At 53.7% G+C, this 24,523-nt stretch overlaps 1 protein-coding gene across 7 annotated transcripts in view; it reads left to right on the plus strand.

Moving 5' to 3' along the window:
* Window positions 1-24,523, plus strand: part of SEPTIN9 (septin 9) — a 184,613-nt gene that overhangs the window by 136,253 nt on the left and 23,837 nt on the right. Inside the window, exon 1 of one of the 7 annotated variants that reach the window (XM_016192304.2) lies at window positions 16,810-16,924. The exons of 5 other annotated variants lie outside the window; for them this stretch is intronic. The gene's annotated coding sequence lies outside the window, so the exon portion shown is untranslated. Of the gene's footprint in view, window positions 1-16,809; window positions 16,925-17,685; window positions 17,709-24,523 lie in introns of those variants that run through there. One more of the 7 variants, XM_016192302.2, reaches the window with a different exon arrangement.

A 24,523-nucleotide genomic window follows, 5' to 3' on the forward strand; every position in this document is an offset into this window, starting at 1 on the left:
TGGGCCCTTTATCTGGAACAAGAGCCTCACTCCTCCCAGCAGCCCTTGTGGTCTGCGCTGTTAGTATTCCCACTTCACATACCAGAATCCAGGGCACAGAGAGGTTTGGTAACCTGCCCAAGGCCTCGCAGCATGGCAGATCGCATGAGGGTTTGAGTTCTGGAAGCCTGGTCCCCGATTTTTGACCCCCCCCCTCTGACATAGCTCCCTCTGTGGCTCACAGAGGACCCCAGTCCCGTGGTTTTTCCTCAGGGGTTGTCTGCAGGCAGAATGGCCCATCCTGGGGGTGAGGGCTGGGAATCCCAGGGGTCACTGCTGTCGGTGTGTCATTCCAAGAGGACACTGTCATGAGCTGGGGCTGCTGGACTGATGGCCAGCTCCATCAGCCATTGCAGGCTTTACAGTTTTGAGGGGTGTCTTTATTGTTCTGTATACCCCCCTTGCGGGGGGCGCTCCTGGCAACACTGCTCCCAGACTGCCTGGCTGACAACAGACCAGGCCTGGTCCAGATGTAGTAGTAAAGCCACGTGCCCACTGACATGGGGTGTATAGGCACAAGGGGATGTGGGGTGACTGGCACAGTGGGTACCCCCGCCACACACGCACACTCACACACACACACACACACACACACACACATACACATGCGCACTCACACACACTCTCACACACACACACACACGCGCGCGCATGCACACACACACACACACACACACACACACACACACACGCCTCTGTCCTGTAGGGAGTGACTTCTGGCAGTTGCTGGGCAGGAGAGGGTTAACAGTGAACCCCATTTCCTGACTCCAGCTCCAGCTTTCCCAGGGAAGGGGCTGGAGCTGAGGGGCCCCTCTGCAGAGGAAGGGCCTGTAGAAGGGGCAGGGAGCCCCTGTGCATGCAGTCCCGCCCACTCCTGCAGGCCAGCTGCTCCAGGCCAGTGAATCCAGAAGGTGGAGGGAGGGTTCCCAATGAGCTGTGAGGATGGAATGAATGTGGGATTCATTACTGGGGTTTGGCAATGGCAGCCCCGCACTTTCCTGAGAAGGGCTTGGGGGTGGGGGACCTCCTAAATCCTCCATCCAGAGGCTGTGGGTTGGAGCCAGGCTGGAGGTGTAAGGCCAAAGCCCCTTCCCCTTCCTCCTGGCCAAGCTGTGGGCCCTGCTTCCCTTCCCCTGAGAACCGCAGGCTGTATCTGATACCCCCCCCCCACACACACACACATATTCTCTGTCTCTCACTCCTGCTGGGACATGGTCTGCCTGCTGGCCCTGCCACCTCCTGCCTCAGGTCTTGCTTCCCTGGCTTGTCCCTTGGCTTCCCTGACAGGCTCCCACTGAGAGCTGCCACCCCTTGCTGAGTGGCGTTGCAGAGGACACCAGGGGGTGGGTGGCCAGGGCTCTACTAGCCGGGGCATCACACAGGTGACCTCAGGCACATTGAGGCTCCTGGGTTCTATGAGCGTTGTCTGGATCTGCTGTCATTCAGGGCCACCCTGTCCATCCAGAGTTCCCTGGCCTCCCCTCCATTGACAGAGGAGAGAATGAACCAGAGGCCCAGAGAGGCAGAGTCACTTCTCCAAGGCCACACAGCTCAGCCAGATGGAGCCCCTGCTTCCTCTTGTGGGGCGGCTACTGATCCCGCTGTGTGGAGCAAGCTGACCTCTCTGGGCTCTGGTCTCTCAGCACCAGCTGGGCCCCGGGGAGGAAGCAGCGGTCGGGAAGTGGGACAAAACTAGGAGAGAGGCGAGGCCCAAGGTTTGGCCCGAGATGGGACGGGTGGCCTAGTTTCCGGGAATAGAGCATTGACCCTGTGTCCCCCACCCCATGCCTGGGCCCTCTCTGTGGGGAAGTGACCCTGAATTCCTCTAGCTGGAGACTGGATGTCTCTATGGAGCCAGCTCTCTGTCCTCCTTGGGGGTCCCTCAGGGAGATGAGGGTGGAATGGGGGAGCTTGGCAGGTCAGGAGGCCGTCTGAGGGGGCTTCACACTGTGGGTCAGGGAAGAGTCTTCCACAAAGTATATTGGTGTATTTATTCATTAGTGAGAGAAGGGGAAGAGAGAACCGGAGCATCAACCTGGTGCTGGGGCTTGAACTCAGGACCCTGTGCACACAAGTTCAGCACTCCACTCACTCTGCCACCTCCCATTCTGCAGGGAGCTGTTTGATGTCTGGCTTCCTGTGGTTCCAAGAGCAAAGAAATCATCTATGGTTAGCTGCCACCATCAGGGCTCTGGGCTACTGGCCATCCTTCTGGGTCAGACAGATGCCAGTACTGCCTAGGGGATGCCATTTGTCCATGGATGGAGATTCTGGGCAAGGGCTGGGGAGACAGACAGCATAATGATTATTGTGTAAAAGACCCTCATGCCTGAGGCTCAGAGGTCCCTGATTCAACCCCCAGCACCACCATAAGCCAGAGCTGAGCAGGGCTGTGCCCACCCTACCCCCCCATACACTTACACTTGTGGGGGCACTTTCTTGAGGCCCTAGTCTCCACAGGGGCTCGGCTTCTGGAAGCTTCTTCTGTTCCTGCCCTGCATCCCAGGCCTCTGGGACCTCTAGCAGGTGCTAAGAACCTGCTGGCTATTGGGGTCTGACCCTGCCCTGTGCGGCATGGCTTTGAACGCGGCAGCATCTCCACATCTGCTCCCTCACATCTGTGGCTGAATCAGTGGTGCCGGGCCATCCTGGAAGGTGTTTCTGCAGATGGTGCTCTGGGCTTTGTCACCAAAACGACCTGAGGGTTTTTAGTGGCTGCTGGGATATGAGGTTGGCGCTCTTATGAGATAAGGAAGGGGTGGTCAGGGCCTCAAGCGTCTGTCTGTCCCCAGGCCTTCCACATATTGCCCACTCCATCTGTGCCAGGCACCTGGGTGGCTTCCTATCTCCATGCAAGAGTTGCTCACAGCTGAGTCCCTCAGCCACTGAGATAGAAGCCAGGATTTGAACCCGTCCAGCTCTTCTCTGCCCTGTATGCTTTCTGGGGCCTGGGTTAGTGATTTGGCACAGTGACGACTCCAAGTGATATACAGGTCCCAACTCTCAGAATAAGAGGTGACCCAGTGGACAGGCTACTGGGGGTCTGGCAGGGGTTCTTGCAGCCCCCCAGGTCCATAGGCAGGCCCCCATGCAGGCTGGGAAGAAACCAATGCGGTTTGCCTTTCTCACAAATGAAGATAAAGGTGCGGGCTGGCTCGTGCACCATTTCCTTTCTGTGTTTCTTCTTCTTTTCTTTTTTAAAAAATATATCTTTAAAATATATTTATTTATTTATTATTGGGTAGAGACAGAGAAAAACTGAGAGGAGAGAGAGAGAGACCAAGACCTGAAGCCCTGTTTCAGCACTTGTGAAGTTTTCTTTCCCTCTGCAGGCAGGGACCAGGAGCTGGAACTCGGATCCTTAATCAGGTGTGCCACCACACGGGCCCTCTGTGGTTTCTTTCTTTTGGGAAGGGGGTGATAGAGAGGGAGAGAGAAAAAGAGACACCTGTAGCCCTGCTTCACCACTTGCAAAGCTTTCCCCCTGCAGGTGGGGACTGGGGACTTAAACCTGGGTCCTTGTGCATTGTAACATGTGTGCTCAACCAGGTGCACCACCGCTCCCCCCCTCCCTCCGTGGTTTCTCTTTTATTTAAAATTCTGTAACCGAAAGGGAGGGAGTCTAGGATTCACCAGCTGGGATTGCAAGCGAGGAAACCGAGGCTCACTTCCCCTCTGCTCCCAGCGGAGGCCAGAGGTCTGAAGGGATCTTGTGTCTTTAGCTTGAAACTCTGTGGGCTCCAGGGGCCAGAGGACAGTGGGGCAAAAAGGTGGCCTCTGCCTCAGGCTCATCCCCGAACCCCAGAACCTGAGAGAGTGCCTGTGTGACCCAGGGACACAGTCAGTACCGCTGGATGAAGGCGTGAAGAGCCAGCCTGTGAGCTCACCCTCTTCTGTCTGCTAACTTCTCTGTCATGATACAGTGCTCATGGCATTCGCCATTTTCAAATAGATTATTTTTTAAATGCCTTAGTTTTGAAATCATAGGCCCACAAGCAGTTGCAAAAGTCAGAGGGTTCCTGTGTGCCCAGCTCTTGCCCTCCTTCTTCCTGTAATAGCATGATACTATCAGCTTTGCTGGAGGAGTCTTGAATGCATGGATGGGCCCTGGGAACCCCCACACCCCCCAAACACACACACACTTCCCTGCAGGTGCCCCAGGCTATCCAGGGTCCCAGATCTTGGTTGGTGGATTTGTAACCCCGGCTGTTCTAGTTGACACCTCAACCCACCCCACCCCCACCCACTTGGCCAGTAACAGGCAAGCGTTAGACTCTTGGCTGTAGCAGAACTGTTTTCAGGTGAGCAAATTCTGGCCCTGACCACATTACACTTCTCACACTGGGCCTTGAAAAGCCACAGAGAAGGTTGAGGTCCAGAACTGGCCCCTGGCCTCTCACACTATCCTTCCAACCTCCCTCCTACTCCAGGCTGACCTCCATGCCTTCACCTGTCCCATCCCTCTGCCCCATGCCTGCTTTCTTAACGGGCTGGGGCCTCTTTAAGGAATCACTTAAGCAGCCTCAGGAGTCAAGGTACCCTGCTCCACGCCCTAGTCACGTATTGCCAAGTCGACCATGTCTGTCCTGCCTACCCTGTATTTGAGTCTGTGGGGCCCAGCTCTGGGCCTTGTGAGCACAGTGCTCACACACAGAGGACATAGTAGGTGTCATGAATGAGAGAAAGAAGGAAGAGAGGACAGTGCACCTGCAGAATCATCCAATTCTCTCTTTAATTTTTTAAATGTTTTTATTTACTTATGATTGAATAGAGAGAGAGAGAGCAAAATTGAGAGGATAGAGATAGAGAGTGAAAGAGACAGATAGACACCTGCAGCCCTGCTTCACCACTTATAAAGCCTCCTCCCACCCCACCCCCCACAACCCCCACCCCTTGGCCCCGGAGGTGGCACAATGGATAAGGCATTGGATTCTCAAGCAGGAGGTCCCAAGTTCAGTCCCCTGCAGCACATGTACCAGAGTCATGCCTGGTTCTTTCTCTTTCCTCTGATCTTTATCATTAATAAATAAATAAAATCTTAAAAAAATAAAGAAAGCTTTCCCTCTGCAGGTGGGGACCTGAGGCTTGAACCTGGGTCCTTGCACACTGTAATGTGTGCACTTAGCCAAGCGTGCCACCACCTGCCTCATTTCCCACTTCTGACATGTAGTAAAACAGTTGGGTTTGTATTTTAATGCCTGTGAGGAAAGCATTTCTATTTCAAAAGAGTCTTCAACTCAGGAGAAATTGGTAGCAGAGGAGCCCTGTGTGCCCTCTTGCCGGCTTCCCGCGCAGACACGTGACAGAACCGCAGGCCCTTATCACAAGCAGGAGATCGGCAGGTGCGGGGCCACATCAGCCCCGCTGCAGCATTTGCACCCTCACGAGGTCCCCCCTGCAGACCCAGCGCCGCAGAGCCTCCACGGCCCGTGTGCGGAACTGACTGCTCTACCACCTGCTTTGGAACCTGGTCTAGATAGGATTGTGCAGGATGTCTTCGCCCGTTAACTTCTCTTGTCTAGTGTTGTTTCTGCAATCTTTATTCCTTTTATTCGAGGCCAAGAAACCACGGACTCTGGCACATGTACTGCTGAATATCAACTCCCTGGTCTCACACATGCTAGGCATGTTCTCCCTGACTTATTATTATTCATTTTATTTATTTTAAATATTTTATTTATTCATTCCCTTTTGTTGCTCTTGTTTTATTGTTGTAGTTGTTGTTATTGATGTTGTCATTGTTGGATAGGACAGAGAATAATGGAGAGAGGTGGGGAAGACAGAGAGGGGGAGAGAAAGTAGACACCTGCAGACCTGCTTCGCTGCCTGTGAATCGACTTCCCTGCAGGTGGGGAGCCAGGGGCTTGAACTGGGATCCTTACACCAGTCCTTGTGCTTTGTGCCACGTGCACTTAACCCACTGCGCTATTGCCCGACTCCCTATTTATTTATTTTTTAACCAGAATACTGTTCACTTCTGACTTAGGTGGTATGGGGGATTGAATCTGGGATTTCAGAGCCCTGGACATGAAAGCCTTTTGCATAACCACTATCTTGTCTCCCCAGCCTGAAGTGTACTAAAAGAGAGCTCCTAGGGGCCAGGTGGTGGTGCACTTGGCTAAGTGCGCACATTACAGTGAGCAGGGACCCGGGTTCAAGCTCCCCCTCCACCCGCCCTCGCCCCCACTTGCAGGGGGAGAGCTTCACAAGTGAAGCAGGTCTGCAGGTGCCCCCCTCCTCTCTCTTTCTCTCTCTTTTTTATTATCTTCATTTATTTATTGGATGAAGACAGCCAGAAATTGAGAGGGAATCTGGAGACAGAAAAAGAGAGAGATAGACACCTGCAACCCTGCTGCACCACTTGGGAAGCTTTCCCCCTGCAGGTGGGGGCTGGGGGCTTGAACCCTGGTCCTTGGGTATGGTAACATGTACTCTCAATCAGGTGCACCACCCTTGGCCCCTCTCTCTCCCTCCGTGTCTCCCCACTCCTCTCAATTTTTGTCTCTATCCAATAATAAATAAATACATATTATTATTAAAAATAAAATAGTTTGCTTAGAGAACATTTGGCTTCATTGTCAGGGTATTCAGAGCTCTCCCTATCTCCCAGCAGTCTCTGCTTCCTTCCCTCTTCGCTTCCACCTGTGCATGCTGGCCTGCTTCCCGCTCTCTCCCCACCCACGGCCACTCCCACGGGAACCAGGAGACAGGAAAGCAGCCTGCCTGGGTGCCAGGCGCAGAGCCTGGTGCCTTCTGAGGAGGAAGCAGCCACTTTCCCTCCAAGAGGGCAGGAAAGCCGGGGCTTCGGGCCTTTGCCTAGTCTCTTAGCTGGTGGCCCATCCTCAGTGCGAGCCTATATTGGTAAAGGACACCCACTGGGATGGTGTGGCAGTAGTCCCCCAAGGCCCTGGGGGGCTCCTGCTTAGGCCCAGTGGCTGCTGGGCAGGGAGGGTCTGTTCTGGGCATCCTGGGTTAGTGGGGCGACTGGGTTCACGTCCTCAAGTAACCAGAGGCAGTAAGTAACCAGAGTAAGTAGCCAGAGGCAGTGCTCAAGGCATGCCCCTACCTGGTTTTTCCCAGGAGCAGGATTACTTGTCTCAGTGTTTTACAGATGGATGAGGGGTTCCAGACACCCCACAAATTCTCACATCAGAAATCCTGAGCAGCTTCAGAAGCCAAGGGCCCCTCCGGCACAACTCTTCCTACCGGGTCATGAGAGCAGGCCCAGGGCATGGCTCCCTGGCTGGCCCGCTTCTTGTGGTTTTCAAGGCGCAGTGGCAGCTAATTCACTGTGTCCTCCATGAGCCCCACACGGGAGGGAGGGCTGGGAGTTCCAACTAGCCCCTGGGGAGCAAAGAGCAGGTGGGTGCATTGCCCTCAGTGCTGGGGTGGGTAAACGGAGGCTCCCGAGGTCGTGACTTGTGTACAGGTCGCCAAGCAAGAGCCTCAGAATTGATTGATGGTGTGCTGGCCTCATTTTGGCTTGAAGGCCCAGTGAAACCAGGGAGGACAAAAGATTTTGGGGGACAGTCGGGATGGCTATGGACATCAGGCCTTGTTTAACTTGGTGGGTTTAACTCTAAACTTTTTCCACCAAAGTTCTCACTGGGACTCGGTACTTGGTCGAGGAGTCCACCACTTGTGAAGTATGTTTTTGACAGAGATCGAGAAATTGAGAGGGAAGGGGAGGCAGAGATCGGGGGGAGGGGGCTGCACCCTGCAGCACTGCTTCACCACTCAAACCTTCTCCCGGGCAGATGGAGACCGAGGTTTTTTTTCTTTTTAAATATTTATTTTATTTATTTATTCCCTTTTGTTGCCCTTGTTGTTGTTTTATTGTTGTAGTTATTATTGTTGTTGTCGTTGTTGGATAGGACAGAGAGAAATGGAGAGAGGAGGGGAAGACAGAGAGGGGGAGAGAAAGATAGACACCTGCAGACCTGCGTCACCGCCTGTGAAGCGACTCCCCTGCAGGTGGGGAGCCGGGGTTCGAACCGGGATCCTTATGCCGGTCCTTGCGCTTTGCGCCACCTGCGCTTAACCCGCTGCACTACAGCCCGACTCCCTGAGACCGAGGTTTTACACCGGGTCTGTGTACATGGCAGTGGGTGTGCTGCCTCTTGTGTCGTTCCCCCTCCTTCCTTTCTTTTTATTTCTCTTTCTTTCTTTTTCTTTTTAAACCAGAGCGCTGTTAAGCTTTGGATTTTGGTGGTGCTAGGGGTTGAATCTGGGACTTTGGAGCCCTTTGTCTCATCTGCCTTTCGGCTTTAAAGAGTTCCCGAGAGCTTGCTGGATTTCAGGTGTGTCCATCTTAACTAGTAGATTTCAACCCGGCTTCACGTTTAAAAGGAACGCCAACTGCTGGCGTAGGGCTGGGGCATCTGCGTTTTAACAAATTGCCCTCGAGATGGGAATGTGCAGCACAGACCGAGAATCTGGCCAGAAGTCAAGCAAATATCCGGCCCTTTCTGCTTAACGTCCCTTTCCCGTCCCCCTCCCCCCACCTCCCCCCACCCCCACTCCCACTCCTGAGCCCCAGCCCCCTCTAACTATTAAGCCCTTTCTGGTTTGACTCAAAAATCCTCCCATCTTCCCCGCTAAGGTTTTGCTGTGGCTCTTGTTTCAGTGGATCCCGGAGCTTCTGGGCATCGCAGGGAATGTCAGCCTGGAGCGCCCCCACCTGGCAGGCTTCCTCCTGACACCCCAGAGAGCTCCCAGGGCCAAGACCCCTTGCACAGTGGACTCACTTGTTTCTCATTAGAGTCCACACAGAACCTGCTAATTCTGCCTGTGGGTGCTCAGGATTCCGGTTTGTCAGTTGCAGGGAGCGGGAAGGGGGTTGCTCAAGGGGGCTGGAGGTGTGTTTGGGGCCACTCTGTCACCCTGCACAGTGACTGGCACACCTGAATCATTGTGTCTCTCTGCTTTTGCTGGCAGGTCTTTATGCCTATATGATTCCACTCCTCCCTGTGGGATCTCTCTCTCTGTCTCTCCCCGTCTTTCTTCTCCTTTCCCTCCTCCTCCTCCTTCCCAGAGAAAGCATGAGAGACACAGAGAGAGCAGAGTCATCAGTTTACAGAGCTTCCCCTTCCTGTGGTGCTCCCATGTGGATTTAAACCTGGGCCCTTGCATTTGGTGAAGTGCGTCCTTAGTGGGCAGGCCATCTCGCAGCTCCCCTGGACACACTTTTTGGAAGTTAAGATATCATCAAATAATTGCTAATATAATAATACACAGGGTGGGTAGAATGATCGTCTCTTCAGGAGGGAAAAGAAAGTGAAAGCTTCTCAACCTGACTGAGGGTGGGGACAGGTGCTTCTCAGAAAGGAGGAAACGGGCCTTTCTTCCTGCCTCTGAGTTCATATTTAAGACATTTTTGGCTTTATTTTAATCTCCTTTATTATTTATTTATTTTTTGCCTCCAGGGTAATTGCTGGGGCTCGGTGCCTGCACTACAAACCCACTGCTCCTGGAGGCCATTTTTTCTCCCATTTTATTGCCCTTGTTGTAGTTGTTATTGTTATTGTTGTCATAGCTGTTATTGTTGTTGGATAGGACAGAGAAATGGAGAGAGGAGGGGAAGACAGAGAGGAGGAAAGACACTTGTAGACCTGCTTCACCACTTGAAGTGACCCCCCCCCCCCCCCGCACACAGGTAAGGAGCTGGGGCCTTGAACTGGGATCCTTATGCTGGCCCTTGTGATTTGTGCCACCTATGCTTAACCCACTGCGCTATTGCTCAGCTCCCTAATCTCCTTTTTAAAAATCTTTCTTTTAAAAAAGATTTTATTTATCTATGGAGATGGGGAAGAAAGGGAGAGAGAGAGAGAGAGAGAACCAGGCATCACTCTGGTACATGTGTTGCTGGGAATTGAACTCGGGACCTCACGTTTGAGAATCCAATGCTATATCCACTGCCCCACCTCCAGGACCACTTAGTTTTTCTTAAACTTAATAGAACATAGAGAAATCGGGGGGAAAGACAGAGAGGGAGAGATAGCTACAGACCTGCTTCACAACTTGTGAAGCTTCCTCCCTCTGCCCTTGCAGGTAGGGACCAAGGACTTAGACTGGGGTCCTTACATGAACATTTGTGAAAGCTGGTTTCCTGGGGGCAGTCAGACCAGCAAGTGCTCCAGAAACTCAAAATGGCAGTGATGCTCATCTGTGAAGGATATCTGGAGGACTTCCTGGAGGCAGTGACTTTTGCAGAGGCTTTTTTATTTTTTTTATTTTTTTGCCTCCAGGATTATCTCTGGGGCTTGGTGCCTGCACTATGAATCTACTGCTCCTGGAGGCTATTTTTTCCCCTTTTGTTGCCCTTGTTGTTTATCGTTGTTGTTGTTATTATTGCTGTCGTTGTTGTTGAATAGGACAGAGAGAAATGGAGAGAGGAGGAGAAGACAAAGAAGGGGAGAGAAAGATAGACACCTGCAGACCTGCTTCACCTCTTGTGAACTGACTCCCCTGCAGGTGGGGAGCCAGGGGCTCGAACCGGGATCCTTATGCTGGTCCTTGCGCTTTGTGCCACGTGCACTTAACTCATTGCACTACCGCCCGACCCCCCAGCAGAGGCTTTTAAGTGGCATGTAGGAGATCATAGGACCCGGTGAAGGGAGCAGATTCTGCAGGTAAGAACTTGCATGCTGCAGAGATGTGGCTGAGCTGGCAGCCAGTCCAGACCAGAGGCAAGAATCTGGGGGTGATGGCTGGAGCTTGGGACGGGGGAGTCCATCTTCTCCTCCCCTAGGAGACTTGAGTTGAAGAGTGAGGAAAGAAGCCTCCTGCTAAATGTACTAAATCCCTGTGCTCGGGGGAGGAGAAACACCTTTGCAGGGGAAGGAGGCTTGAGACCCTCTGGTCAGGTAGGGTCTAGACACTGGTGGGGAGGTGTTCTGGTTTAATGGCGATGTGGGCTGAAACTGGGCCACGGAGGGTAGAAGGCGAGTGGGTGGGGGGATCGTCGAGCAGAGGAGCCAAGAGAGACTTGATTGACAGGCAGCCCCTGTCCCACCTAGGCATGCCTGGCATCCTCACTCTGGGGATTTTGGGGCCATCCCCTCCCCACTGCCCCCACCAAGCAGCTGTTAATGCACCTTTCTGAGCTCTGCCCCCCTGGGGTTGTGGCTGCATGTGCCTCCTCTCCACGCGACTGCCCTGTCTATCCCTGTTCCCGGGTGCAGGGGCCCCCTGGAAGCCAGCCCACAGGCGAGAGGGAAGGATGTTTTTCTTGGCCTCTGATGAGAGAGGCTGCTGCATCCCAGGGGGCTTGCCTGCTGCGGACTGGAAAAGAGTTGGCAGGGGGCTAACTTTTGTGCTGGCAATCTGGCTTCAGGCTTGCAGGGGGGCGAGCAGGGCCCAGGAACTGAGGCGGGTGTGTGTGTGTGTGGGGGGGGGGGCTGTGTAAGCACTTGCCTCCTCTTCTGCTGATGTAGCTGCCTCCATGTATCCCCCCACCCCATCCCACCCCATCCCACCCCATCCCGGCTGAGCACAGGGACTATGTACTCTTCACTCAGTTGTTCCAGTTGGGGGTGGGACTGTCCCTTCTGGCTCCCAGGGCCAGGCTGCCTTGCTGGACAGCTGACCACTGCATCTGCCTCCTTTGTGGGGCTCCAGAAGGACCCCTGGGTGTTCCCAGGAAAGTGCGGGAAGGGCCTGTGGCAGCCTTGTCTGTAGGCTGGGACCTGTCTGCTTGGCCTGACCCAGCAGGGGCTCGAGGTAGGCCAGAAGCAGCAGCCTTGGAGGAACCCGTCTCAGCGCCAGAGGGCTGAGACCCTGCACCTTCCCTGGCCTGGAGCTGAACCTTTGGTTCTTCGCTGGCATAGCCAAGCTCCCGACTCACCTGCAGTCAGGGACTGGGGTGCAGCAGGATTTTCCCCTCCTAACTTCAAACAACAGAAATGCCTGTTCTCCTTTGACTCCGGAGACCAGACTTTGGAAATCAGGCTCACTGGGCTTACCTGCTTCTGGAGTCCTGGGGTGGGGGGTGGGGGCTCTGGGGGCACACCTCCCCCACCTTTCAGACCCTAGTGGTGTCAGTGTCCTTGGCTGGTGGCTGCATCCCTCCAGCTGCTGCCTCCACCATCCCGTCATGTTCTCTGAGCTCTGCCCTCCCTCTGTGTCATAAGGACACTGGGGATTGCATGTGGGGCCCAGCGGGTAGTCCGGGGTAGAAGCTGCACCTCCCAGCCCTTGCTCACATCTGCATGGCAGAAGCTGCCGTATTAGGGAGCCTCCATGGGCCCCAGGCTGTGTGTGTGTGTGTGTGTGTGTGTGTGTGTGTGTGTGTGTGTCACTACTAAGTCTCCTCTAGGGCTCATGATTTGTTATAGGGCTTTTCTAGTTCTTTTATTTTTATTTTTAATCTTTATTTATTGAATAGAGATAGTCAGAAATTGAGAGGATAGAGGAGATAGAGAGGGGGAGTGACAGAGTACCACTTGCAAAGCTTTCCCCCTGCAGGTGAGGACAGGGGCTTGAACCTGGGTCCTTGCACATTATAGCGTGTGTGCTCAACCAGGTGCACCACCGCACCAGCCCCGGCTTTTCTAGTTTTAAAGTACTAAACCGACTCAAAGAAAAGGGGATACATTATATCCTTTCTCTTTTTTTGGGGGGGGGGAGAAATTGATTGGGGAGGGGGGTGGGGAGGAGAGAGAAAGCCACGCCCACAGCACTGCTTCACTATTCATGAAGCTTTCCCCCTGCAGGTGGGGCCTGGGGGCTTGAACCTGGGTCCCTGTGCATGGTAACATGGATACTCAATTGTATGCTATCACCAGACCATCTCTTCATCCATCCATCCTCCCTCCCTCCCTTCCTCCCTCCCTCCCTTCCTTCCTTCCTTCCTTCCTTCCTTCCTTCCTTCCTTCCTTCCTTCCTTTTAAACCAGAGCACTGGTCATCTCTGGCTTATGGTGGTGCGGGGTGGGGTGGGGGTGGGGGAGTGAACCTGGGACTTCGGAGCCTCAGTCATGAGAGACTCTTTGCATAACCACTATGCTATCTATCCTGCCCTCTTTATTCTCTAAGTATATATATTTCTTTAAAAAATTATTTGGGCCTAGTAAGATATCGCCTAGTAGGTCGCCTGCTTTAAACATGCAGACAGTCTAGATTTGAGCCCCTGGTTCACCAGAGTATTATGGCACTGAAGGAGGTTTCCGTGCTGGAGTGTGTCTCCTTCTCAACAGTCTTTATTTATTCATAGTGTACAAACATGGGGGGGTGGAGGGAGGGAGAGAGCGCGCTGGCTTTAATCTCACATATACTGCACTGGACCTTGTGCTTGTACGTTTGATGTGCAATTCCCAGGCCACATAAGTCCATCTATTTTTTTTAAAGACTTAATTATTTATTAACATAAGGGTGGAGGTAACGAACCAGAGCATTATTTTGGTATGTGCAGCTGGGAATTAAGCTAAGAACATTGTGCTTACAAATCTGATACACCAACTCCCAGGCCACTTACATTTATATATATATGTGTCTTTTTTTAAAAGGAGATTTATTTTATTTCCTTACTTACGTGAGTGTAGGGGTGTGAGTCAGAGCATCATTCTGGTGTATTCAGCTGGGAATTGAACTTGGGACCTCATGCCTGAGAATCCATTGCTTTATCTACTGTGCCACCTCCCGTGCTTTCAGATCCGTCTATTTCTCACAGTGCCAAAAGACCCGGAGCCCAACGTTTAGCATCAGTAACAGCCCATTCACGGCACTGTGCTGCACCACCTCTCTTGAGTTTCAGAATACCCTCTTCACATCAGAAGGAAACCCAAGCCCCATTAGCACTCACTCTCCGTTCCTCCTCCCTGCCTTGGCAACCACTGGTCTATTTTCTGTCTCTATGGAGTTTTCTTTATTAGGTTTACTGTTTATTTCTGGAGGGAGAGAGACCAGAGCACTGCTGCTTCACCATATGCAGTGCCCAATATTCATCCTGGGGCCTCACACATGCAAGTCCTGTACTCTGCCCATTGAGCCACCCTCTCTTCTTATTTCTTCCACACCCTCCTCTCCCCTTCTCCAGAGGGGCCCAGACAGCCTCCCAGGCCCCAGGTCCACATGGCTTCCATGTTGCTGGGCCATCCTCCAATGCCCTAGCTCATCACTCTTGGAGCCAGGCCTCTCCAGCCTCGTGGCTCCTCAGACTGTCTTGTGCTGCCTTGGAGTCAGAGGTTGATGCCCACATGTGCACCTGGGAGCCGGGTGGGATAGCCCCCACCACCCCACCACCCCACCACCCCACCACCCCAGAAAGGCCTGAGTTGGCAAGTGCAGTAAGGGACACCACTGGGCCAGTCTCACTGATGATTGGCGTGTGTGTTCTGGAATTCATGTCTTAGAAGTTCCCTTCTTTCTGATGGTGATGCCTGAGAGACAGGACTGCAGCACACCCTCCAGAAAGGGGCCAGTGACCCAGGGCTCAGTAACCTCAGGAATAGATGCCCCAACATCACCCTGTATCAACATCTGATGCTCAAATGAGCTGTGCGTTGACCCATGTTTGAGCCCGGCTCATGCCTCCCTCATTGAAGAAAGCTTTGGGGCTGTGGTTTCTCTGTCACTCTTTATATTTTTATTTTCTTTTTAAAGATTTTATTTATTAATGAGAAAGATAGGAGAGAGAGATAGAAAGAACCAGACATCACTCTGGTACACATGCTGCTGGGGATTAAACTCAGGACCTCATGCTTGAGAGTCTAGTGCCTTAGCCACTGCACCAACTCCCGGACCATTCTCTCATTTTTTCTATCTGAAAAAGAAACAGTCTGTTCAGATTGGCAAAACCCTGGAGATGGCAAAAAATAAATAAATATAAAAACAAATATATATATATATATATATATATATATATATATATATATATATATATACAGACACATACGATGGGGCTGATATCAGAGGACCCAGAGAAGCGGCCGCCAAGGGTGTGGTAGAGTCTGAGGGTAGGTAGTTGAGTGGGGAGAGAGTGAGCCCCAAGGCTCAGCTTCTGGCACTGTATCTTCCCGGGCAGAGCAGTGCTCTCTGGTCTCTTTCTCTCTCTCAAAGTGAATAAATCATTTTGTTTTTCAGAGTGAGGCAATGAGAGCCTTTTTGTCCGTACAGTCTCCACAGGCTTCAGGAAGCTTCTGAGAACCTTGATATGTGGTGGGTTCCTGTCCAGAGGGGCTGGGTACAACATTGGCATTAGGCTGCAAAGATGTCGCGAGCGGGGCCCAGTGAAGCTGCTCACTTGGATAGTGCATTGCTTTGTCATGTATGGGGCCCAGGTTCGAGCCTGGTCCCCGCCACACTGAAGGAAGCTTTGGTGCTTTCACTGTCTGTCTCTATCTCAGAAAAAAAGACTTTGTATGGAAAGGGTAAAACACAATCTCAGTTTGTTTATGTGGATTGCCTGTTGAACTAGTCCTGATTTAGTTCAAAGGAGGTCTCGAAACTTGACATCAGGCTCAACCTGACGCTGTTGACTGGCTACAGAAGAAGGGCAAACGCTAGAAGAAGAAGGGGAGTAAAAGTACATTGTAGTTATTGGAATAGTTTGTTTATAGCTCTTTATTTGCTAATGTGATAGACAGAACCAGAGTGTCACTCTGGCATATACCATGCCGGGCATTGAACTCTGGACTCCATGTTTGAGAGTGCAATGCACTGGGCCACCACAGTTACTGTAACCTGCTTTTTTTTACATCTTTGAGTGTGGCTGCAGGAGGGCTGGACAGGCTTGGAAGTCTCCTCAAGAAGTGGTTTGGATGCTCAGAGCTGATGTCCTAAGCTGGGGCAAGCATTTAGAAGTGTGTGTGTGTGTGTGTGTGTGTGTGTGTGTGTGTGTGTGTGTGTGTGTGTGTGTGTGTATGTTTACCCTTAGGAGCAGGAAGGCAGTAGCCTGTGCAGGGGGCCCAGTGGACATGTCACCTCCATGGTTCCATGCTCATTTGGGGAGATGGGAGTCTTCTTGTTTTCCTTTGTCACTGTTACCTGAAGCTGTCCCCCCTTTTTTTGGGGGGTGCAGGTGGGTAAGGGTGGCAGAAAGGGCTGGAGCCCCACACCCACACCTTCTTGGAAGGCAGGGAGGGTAGTGTTGAGCAGGCCTGCTCTTCTCAGTCGTGCCTTCATTAGAGATGGGCCACTCCAGTCCTGTGGGTGTTGACTGAAGAGCTAATGTCAGCACTGGTGAGGCGGCCTTGATTCAGAGGTCTGCCTGCTGGGGAAGTTTGGCTGCAGACCTTCCCAACACTAGCCTCCTCTCCCCTGAGTTAACAGACTGCTGGCTGTGTGGCCCTCCCTGACACTCCCTGGTCTCTGGCCCACTGCCGTCTCATAGTCATTGCCTGGGGGTGGACTAAAGCCATGGCCACTGAGGAGGAACTGTTTTCTGGGCAACTTGAGGGCTGGGGGGCATGGTCAGCCTGAAGTGGGTGAGTACCCAGGCCCCCCCCCCCCCGCTGTTGCATAGGGGACCTGGGCCTTCCCAGGTACCCCCCCTTTGCCACTTGCTCTAGTGGCTCCCTGCCCCCCAAAGACTCCCAGACCAGCCCCCAGGAACCCTTCCAGCGTGGGAGCAGGCCTGGGGCCCATTGGCCACGCCTGTGCCTGAGTGACTCATGGGGTCAGAGGTCGTGGCACAGGATGGGTCTGGCGGATCCCAGTGGCCAGGCCCTGCCTCAGGAGGGCCCTCCCAAGCTTCCTCCTCTGGGGACCCCTTTGCTGGGTCCCCAAGGGCCCCCTGCAGTTCTCAGGGGCTTGCAGGGAGGGGAAAGGGGAGGAGTCTCTGACACTGACTGCCCAGGTCTGGGGGTGGGGGGGTGGGTGGGCTTGCAAAGAAGCCTGAGCTGATCTGAGCTGAATTCAGAAGCTCCAGGAAGAAGAAGGAGCTCAGGGTGAGCAGCAGCCCCTTCCTCCCTTCCTCTGTCCCGCCCTCCCTCTCCTGCTACCCCCCCCTTCCCTAATCTCTCCCTCTTTGGCATACTGGGTGGCAGGGGCAGAAGTGCTGTGTTTGGCCTGCCTTTGGGTAGCTGGAGCAGTTCAGGACTTGCATTCCAGGGAGAGCTGCAGTCTGGGGGGAACCCCACCCCCCTGCTGAGCTAGCTGTCATCTGAGCTGGCCGGCACCAGGACTGGGTAGACAAAACACCTGGGGAAACAGGGAGGGAGCTCCAGGCTGGGCCCATGGCCTGGGCAGTGCCAGGCTCTTGGCACCACCCTGAAATCCCATCAGCCTCACCAGGCAGGAGGGTAGGCTGGGAGGAGGGGAGTGGTGGCACTACCAGCACAGGGACTTAAGCACGGACAGCCCGGCTGGACGCACAGGTGAGCCCTCCTTTCCAGAGCCCCCCCTCCTTGGGGACTAGGCCACTGTCCCCTCTGTGTAGGTCTGCTAGCCAGCTCCTGAACCTTGTGCATAGATAAGGCATGCCCTGCAGCTGGGGCCAGAGTTGGGGCCCTTTGTATGTGCACCCCTCTCTCCCTCTCCCCGCTCCTGCTCTCGGGGAGCTGATCCCTCGGCCTGGGCCGTGCAGGCCTCCTACCTCTGCCCGCGCTCTGGGAGGCTCCTTGTTCCGCGCGACCACAAAGCCCCTTTGATCCTCAGCTCGGCTCCGAGCCATGTGACCCGGTGGGCGGGCCGTGCTCTCAGGCGGCCGGCGCAGCCCGACTCCGCTGCTGGGTGAGTCCTCGCTCCCTTTGTTCCTTCCAGCCTCTTACCGCTTGTGGGGGGGTCCCTCAGGTGTCTGGCTGCCCTGTGGTTTCCCCTCAGGTCCAGGTGGGGTGGCAGGGTGAGAGCTGCACCTTCTCAGACCCCCCTGGAGCCCCCAAGTCAGCGGGACAGCTCCCCCAGTCCCGGGGAGAGAGGGGCGGCTGGAACCCCGTTTCCATGCGGGGCCCAGATTTTTGGCTGCGGAGTAGAAGAAAGGGGCTTTGTACGGCCACAGCTATCTCTTTGTCAGTATTTGGCCGGCTAGGCTGAGTGGTTGTGGGAGACGGCTTCCCTTTCTAAAGGGGCTTCCCCGCATCCTGGGAGTGGGGGGAGCCTGTGGGGGGACCGGCTGTGGCTGTCTCTCATCAAGCAGCACCCATGGGGGCCCTTAGGGGGAGGTAGTCCAGAGAGATGAGTTGATTCAGCAGACACCAGAAATGCGGGAATCCGAGGTCCACCCTCCTGCCTGCCCTGTGATCTGGGAGTGTTTCAGGATTCCTGGGATTTGTTTGGGATGTGGCTGGAGTGGGAGTGAGGGGCGCTAGGGTGAAGGAGAGGGGGTCGCTCAGGCCTGTGCTTTGCTGGAGGGTGTCATTCCCTGGAGAGGAGCAGGGGCGAAAAGCTAGAAGGGCACTTTGAAAGGGAACTCAAGGGACTTCCCAGCCCAGCGCACATGTAGGGTGCCCTCATACTGAAGCCCCAGCGGTGGTATTCAGTCACCCAGTGCCCTCTGGGTGGGAGTGACTCAGCTTCCAGGCGGCTTCATCCTTGTCCCTCCCTGTCCCTCTCTCTGCTGTGTGACCCGCCAGCATTCTGGACATAGGGAAGTTTGGAATTCCTCTCCTGGAGAAAAAATATGCTGCCCAGCCATGGGCCCGTGCCCATATGGAGGGCTCCCGCTGGAGGGCACTGGGCACCCTTGTTGGAATTGTCTTGGGATACCCTGCTCTGATGGGCAAAGCTGAGGGGGAGGAGGCAGGAAGAGACCCATCTCTTTGGAGTGGTCTGGGGCTCCCTTTCCTTCAAAGCTGATGTCTTCTTTCAGCTGAGTGGACTTCCTGGAGTGTTTACATAGATGTCAGCTCTTCTTTTCAGGAAACAGGAAGGAGAATGAGTTAGCTTGACCATTCTGGGGTGGTTAGCCAGCATCCACTGCAGATCTCTTTGGAAAGGAAGGATTCTTGCTTCTCTGATTGCCCCCACCCAGCCAGCCCCTTCCTGGGCCCCAGCGTCCCCTGTCATTTCCGTGGTGTGATGCTGTAACCCTGTGCACAGTATCTGTTGGTCTGGTGGTACGTGTCTGTTTCAGACAGACCCTGCTCCTTGAGGCTGGCACTGTGGCAGGGATGGGCCAGACCAACCAGTCGTGGGGAGGACCTGGTGTGTGTGGAGACCTGGGATCTGCCAGCATGAGGGGACAGAACCGGCCCTGATGGGAAAGGGACAGTCACGTGGCGGTTAACCATCACTTCATGCCAAAAATTATTCTTGCTAGGATCTATTGGGGATCCATCCTGAGCACCAGGTCGACTATACCCCCCAACACTTGAGCACAGGGTACCCTAGAAATCTGGTATGTTTGTAGGCAGCCAGCACCCCCTTTGCTGACTTACCTCCCTACCCCCTCCTGGCCACCATAACTTCCCCACTTCCTGTTGTGTCAACTGCCTTTGTCAGGGGGAGGAGGCGGGGGTGGGGTGGGGTGGGCGGTGTGAAGCCCATGTTCTGGGGACTGAGGCCCATTCAGGAGAAGGAGAAGGAGAAGGGGAAGACCCCTTCCAAGAGGAGAGTCCCCCACCAGCCTGGAGCAGAGCCCTGCTTCCTGTTGTGTCAAAGGTCTCTTTTAGGAAGCTGGCCACCACATCCAGGGGGCCTTCCTCCTCTGCACACTAGCACTAGTCTCTCAAGCTCTCTTTGTGGGAGGATAGCATTCTTCGCTTCTTTAAAAGATGTTTGTTTATTATTTATTTATGTATACAGGAGGAGAGAGATCCAGGGTATCACTCTGGCACACGGGATGCCGGAGATCAGACTTGGGACCTTGTCTTCCCCCAGTCCAGTTCCTTACTCACTAGCCTGGATGATTTTATTTTCATGGTGGGGCTGAGGACAAATGCTTGCTGTACACCTCACATGAATGACAGGTGGCAGTATGCCCTCCATGCCCTTTCCTCATACGAGGGATCCCCCCCCCCCCCCCACACACACACACCAGCTTAGGCCAGTGATGAAGCTGGGCTCTGGAAAGCTGTGGGGCAGCTCTGTTTCCTGCAGTCTCTTCCTCACCAGAGATGTGGTAGGAAGCAGGGCCCTTGGCTGGACGATCCCAGTTCCTAGTTCCCAGACTCTGCCTTTGAGCTCTAAGCTTTATTTGTTGAGCAAACGCCAGCTCAGCACCCTGAACAGGCAGGGGCCTGCTTCCAGGAGCTCCTGGAGCCTCCCCAAGAAGTCTTCTGCGGGGGGGGGGGGGGGGGGCAGAAGGGATGTGTGTGGGTTTGGCACATCAACTCTGTGGGTGAGTGGGCCCTGCTTGGTTCCAGGCTCTGGAGGGTATCCTGCCCCACCTGCCCCAGCCAATCCACCTTGTCTGAACTTTATTCTGGACTGGTGGAATTGGGGGTAAGGCCTCCCTGTCTTGACTCCTTCCTGGTGTCTGTGTGGGTGGGATGGGTGGGGTCAAACCCATTGCTCTATGTGACACCCCTAGGAGCCCCACACCAGCCAGGCCCAGGGAATGAGGGGCCCTACTTCCTGCAGACCCTGAGTAGCTGCTACCCCCCTGGATTTCCTGCACTGCACCCCCTCCTCCTGAAAGCTGAGCTAATGATCCAGCTGTAAGAGCTGTTTCATCCTGCTGGTTTCCAGGGGGACAGCTGGGCCTTGTTTTTTTTTTTTTGGGGGGGTGGGTGGGTGGGAGGAGCGGAATTGAATCTCAGTGCAAAGGAACTGAAAGATGATAACAAACCTTTCTGCTTCGCTTCTCTCTTCTCTAGTCTTCCACCTCAAGTGCAGTTTGTAAATTCAGGCTCAGAACTGGGGCGATAGCATAGTGGTTATGCCAAAAAGACTCATGTCTGAGGTACTGAGGTCTCAGGTTCAATCCCCAGCACCACTATAAACCAGAACTGATCAGTCCTCTGGTAAAATGCAGTAAAATTAAGTTTTTTTTTAAAAATTCATATCTTGGGCAGGGGTAGACAGCATAATGGTTATGCAAAGAGACTCTCATGCCTGAGGCTCTGAAGTCCCAGGTTCAATCCTCTGTGCCACCATAAGCCAGAGCTGAGTAGTGCTTTATTTTATTTATAAAATAAAATAAACAAATAAATAAAAAAATAAAATTCATATCTCTACACTTTCCTGAAGCTGGGGTTGGGGGAGGGGGGTTATGGTGAGGCACTCACATGTGCCTGAGCATGTTACATGTGAACTGAATACTCAGGACTGCTTGGGGAGCCCCTGGTCCAGGCTTGTTTCGTGGAGTTGACACTGACCCCTGAATGGAGGTTTTATGAGGCCTTTATTGATTTATATTTTATTTTATTTATTTATTTTTGCTATTTCTCTGAGTTTGATTTATAACACCCTCTTCTGAGCCTGTGTCCCCAGGGTCCTGCCAAGCCCTGCCTAGCTCTGTCCTCAGTGGTGGGGTCACTGGGGAGGAGAATGTCCTAGCTGGTGTCCCCAGTGGAATGTGTACCTCCTCTCAGATTCTTATCTCTAATCTTATCTCCCAGTCCCTTTCTAGGCGTCTGTCACCAGGCCTGACCAGGGGCAGCAGATAAGATTTTGTAGGAGTGTGTGACTTCACACATTCTCTGTACCCATGGCTGGCTTGTGAGGACTGGCATATTGATCTCTGTCCTGGACGTCACAGGTGCTTATTCAATGTGTGCTTGGCTGGGTGAACGGGCAGCACTCTGACCCCGAAGCTCCCTCCCACCCCAATCCCTTGTGGTCTCCACTCCCTCCTTTTCTCCCCTTAAAGTGAGTTTTGCATGAAGAAGGGCCAAAAGCAACACAGGAGGTGGCACAGAAGCTGGAATGTTGGATCTAGACATTATGAGTTAACCGAGGCAGGAAAGTGGTGGTGGGCACACATGCCATCCTCCCAGACTTTTCCTCTCGGACAAAGAGCCAGTTTTAAAGGTGTGTGTTTCCCTTTTGGCTCATGTGTGTTGTTTAGATAGTGGGGCAAATAGTGCCCTGGCGTTCATATTTTGAGGCGCTGGGGACTCAGGGAGGAGGCTGGAAGTTTCCAGTTCTCTCTCACCATGTTCTTCCTGCCTGCCATCCTCTAGCCCATCCCCGGCTCCCTTTCATGGGGTGCAGTGTGCCCTCGCCTTCACTGGACTGATGGAAGGATGGATGCAGAGCAGGTCCCACACCTGAGTGCTAGGGCGCTGGGCAGGTGCCTCCGTTAACTTCTGACTCTCAGGGCTTATTTATTGCAAAAGGATCGATTAGAAAGGAGTAAGTTTTTATCTACCTGTTTGTTTATTTGGTAAGGTAAAAATTGAGAAGGGAGAGCGTGATACAGGAGAGAATAAGAGAGACACCTGTAGCTCTGTGTCACCGCTCTGCTTGTGAAGCTTCCCTCCTGCAGGTAGGGAGAAGACAAGCGAACTCTAAGCCGACCTGCTCTTGGGATTCAGTCTCTTCCACCAAGGTTGCTGTCCTCCCTCTGGAGTGGCTGTTGGATCCCCCTCTCCCCAATACACACCTCACCCCTGCATGCAAGGGCTGCAGTGAGCTTGCTTGAACTTGGGGGCTCAAAGTCGTGGTAGCAGGACTGCTTCCAAAGTGTCAGTCACTCTCCCTTTGAACCCCAGTGGATTGAGCACCCCCAGAGCATAGTCCAGCAGAGTCTGATGTCAGCCCCCAACAGAAACTGGAGAGGTGGGGAATGGGGGTGGTGGTGGGCTTGGCTGCAGTGGGGGTTCCTGGAGGAAATGCAATGGGATTGTAGGGACAGGGGCTTCAGCTGGCTGTTGGTGTGGCCGAAGACCCAGGCCAGGCACCAGCTAGATTCTCTGTCATTCTGCTCCCTCAATAAGCAGCAGCAAACCCCCTGCCCCCTCCCACCCAACCAGTGACTTCCACAGATGCCCCTGCCTTGGCGTGAGCTGAACCCACTGAGATGGCACCCGACAAATATTCAGCGGTATTTGGGCTTCAGGGAAGGTGCTGCCCTCACCTGGATGGGGGCAGGGGTGCTGAGTGCGTGGTATCTGTGCTGCTGCAAAGCCCAACCCAGGGACAGCCCTGGGCTAGGCAGATGGGAACCTTGCAAGACAAGCCTTCCAGAAGCTTCTGGTGAGGGTGATAGTTAGACCCCCAGCTCTGAGACAAAGGCACCCAGGCCGGTTAGGTGTCTCCAGGAAGGTGGCTTACTTGCTGAAGTGAGTTTTGCATGAAAAAGGGTCAAAAGCAACATAGGAGGTGGCACAACAGCTGGAATGGTGGATCATGAGGAAACTGAGGCAGGGAACTGGTGGTGGTGGGCACATGTGCCATCAGATTTCTCCTTTTGGACAAAGAGCAAGTTTTTTTTTTTAATGATTTTTTAAATGTTTATTTCCTTTTGTTGCCCTTGTTTTATTGTTGTAGTTATTACTGTTGTCGTTGTTGTTAGATAGGACAGAGAGAAATGGAGAGAGGGGGAGAGAAAGACAGACACCTGCAGACCTGCTTCACCACTTGTGAAGCGACTCCCCTGCAGGTGGGGAGCCGGGGGCTCAACCGGGATCCTTACGCCGGTCCTTGTGCTTTGCGCCACCTGCGCTTAACCCGCTGCGCTACCTACCGCCAGACTCCCAGAGAGCAAGTTTTAAAGGTGTCTGTTTCCCTTTTGGGCTCTCTGACATTTCTGTGGCGCTGTGGGAGGAGACCAGCTCAGATGCAGAGGGATGCAGTGGGAAGGCAGATGGGAGAGGAGACGGTCCCCGTGAGGGGATGTGGTTAGGGTGGGCAGGGGAGGACTGGGGAGCTGGTGCCCCTGTGCTTTGGCAGGGGCAGTGCTGGTGTGTGAGGGGAAGGAAGGGCACCACATGCCAGCACAGGGCAGTTCCTTTCTTTCCACTCAGGAAGGAGGTGGCGGGGATGGCAGGTGTGGCTTCCACACTGGAGGTGTCCATTTCTCCGTGTACCATTTCCTCCTCCTCCTCCTCATTATTATTATTTTTTTTCCTTCAGGGTTATCACTAGGGCTCAGTGCCAACACTACAAATCTACTGCTCCTGGCGGCCATTTTTCCCCATATTATTGGATAGGACAGAGAGAAATTGAGAGGGCAGGGGCAGATGGAGAGGAAGAGAGAAAGATAGACACCTGCAGACTTGCTTCACAGCTTGTGAAGCTTGTCCCTCCCCCCGCGTGGGGAGCCAGGGTCCTTGTGCTTAGTACTATATGCACTTAACTAGGTGCTCCGCCACCTGACCTCCTCAATTTAGGTTTACTTATCTGCTAATAGTATGAAGACAGATCCAGAACATTGCTTCTGCTCACATGATGCCAGGGATCCAGCCCAGGACCTTATGCTCACCAGTCCAGCCCTGTAGCCACTATGCAGAGCTGTTCTCATGACCTTGCGTGTGGTGGGCTGCTCCCAGTTCCCGTGACACAGGATGTTGACCTTAAGTTCCTCCGCTGCCCTTTGATGCCTCTCCAGACACCTTGCCCCCCCCCCCCCCCCAGTAGGGAACTGTCTCGCCCAGGCTGAAGGGACTGTGGGCCACCTTTGCCCCTAGACTCTCTCTCCTTGTGCTTTGTCCTCTGGTGCATTT

Source organism: Erinaceus europaeus, chromosome 12 (genome assembly GCF_950295315.1).
Source record: "Erinaceus europaeus chromosome 12, mEriEur2.1, whole genome shotgun sequence".
Classification (NCBI taxonomy): Eukaryota; Metazoa; Chordata; class Mammalia; order Eulipotyphla; family Erinaceidae; genus Erinaceus; species Erinaceus europaeus.